This window comes from Chrysochloris asiatica, unplaced genomic scaffold, assembly GCF_000296735.1.
Source record: "Chrysochloris asiatica unplaced genomic scaffold, ChrAsi1.0 scaffold00462, whole genome shotgun sequence".
Classification (NCBI taxonomy): domain Eukaryota; kingdom Metazoa; phylum Chordata; class Mammalia; order Afrosoricida; family Chrysochloridae; genus Chrysochloris; species Chrysochloris asiatica.
In genome coordinates this window covers 398,013-399,936 of record NW_006408980.1, presented here as the reverse complement: position 1 = coordinate 399,936, position 1,924 = coordinate 398,013, and positions in this window count along the sequence as shown.

Genomic DNA, 1,924 nt, shown 5'->3' with positions numbered 1-1,924 from the left:
GATGTTTCCTTGGAGTTGAGGCTTTCTCATAATATAATGGACATGCTACAAGGGCTCTGTCTATATATATATTCTGCTGGGAACTTGGTACTCTACAATTATACAATCCTGTTTCTTGTATTATTGGCTCAACATACAGATTGAATAAATATGCTCAGAAGATACAACCCTGATCAACGCATTTTTTGATTTTTAACCATTCTGTATCCCCTTGTTCTAGTCAAGCTGTTGCATCTTGGTCTATGTACAGGTTCTCTATAAGCACAGTTAAGTGTTCTGGAATTGCTAGTCTTTTCAGTGTTATCCACAGTTTACTATGATTCAGACACTTAATACCTTTTCATAGCCAATAAAGTATAAGTAAACATCTTTCGGGTATTCTCTGCTTTTAGCTAATATCCTTCTGACATCAGCAATGATAAATCTTTTTCCTTGTCCTCTTCTGAATCAAACTTGAATTTTTAATAGTTCACTTTTGATGTATTGTTACAACCATTTTTAAATTATATTCAGCAACCTTTCTTTGCATGTAATATCAATGATACTGGTTGGTGATTTGTACATTCTGTCATGTTATATTCCTTTGGAATGGGCACAAATAATGGATTTTTTTCTAATTCCCTAGCCACTTTTCTGTCTTCTAAATTTCTTAGCATGAATGCATCCATTTGTTTAAACATTTCAATTTGTATTCAGTAGATTCTGAGAGCTTTGTGTTTTGTAGATACCTTCAGTGAAGCTTAGTCTTTTCCCCTCAATACCATTGGCTCTTAATCATACACTACCACTTGAAATGTTTAAGCATCAGCCAGTTCTTTTTGGCACAGTGACTCTAAGTAGATGATATGTATCAAAACCTACCACTAATATGTCAGTTTGTAGTACTCTGGTGACTTGCATGTTGCTGTGATTCGGAAAGCTATGCCACCAGGAGGCTCATGCATGGTTGCTGGGTTTCAGCTGAACTTCAAGACTAAAACACACTAGGAAGAAGGAGAGACAGACTACTTCTGAATTTTAGCTGCTGAAAACATTATGAATAGCAGTGAGAAACTATCAGATAGAACCAAAATATTGAATATTGAAATATGATGAACAACGCCAGAATATTTTCAGATGTATTGATGGAAGATTAATCTCTCATGTTTGAAGACATTCAAAATACAACTGGCAAGACTTGTTTCTCAAAGCAGTGGAGAAATGTGACTGGAGCAATAACATGAATGGAGTAAAGTTTTGGGGACCTTAATTTACTTATAGAGCACAAGTCAAAATGAGAAGAAACAACTGTAAACATCCATTAAAAATTGGATCCTGGAATGTATGACATATGAATCTAGGAAAATTGGAATCTGCCATAAATGAAATGGGACACATAGAATCGATATCCTAGACATTAGTGAGCTGAAATGAATTGGTATTAGCCATTTTAAATCTGACAATCACATGTTACTATGTTGGTAATGACAAACTGAAGGGGAATGGTGCCACATTCATCATCAAAAAACACTTCAAGATCATTCTTGAAGTATAATGCCATTTGTGATAGGATAATATCATGGTATGGCACTCTAAGGGCAGCACTAGACTGCAAACCATAAGGTCATCAGTTCAAACCCACTATCTGTTCCCCAGAAACCATATACAGGGTTGTTATGAGTTGGAACCAATTAGATGGTACTTTCTTAATAACAAGGATGACCAGTTAAAACAACTATTATTCAAATTTGCACACCAAACAATTAAGCCAGTGATGATGAAATTGAAGAATTCTACCAACTCTTTCAGTCTAAAATTGATGAAACATGCAATCAAGGTATATTGATAATTTCTAGTGATTTGAATGTAGAAGTTGGAAACAAAAAAGAAGAATAAACAAATGGTGGTAGAAATGTTGCTGGAGATCACATGATAGAAGTTTGTA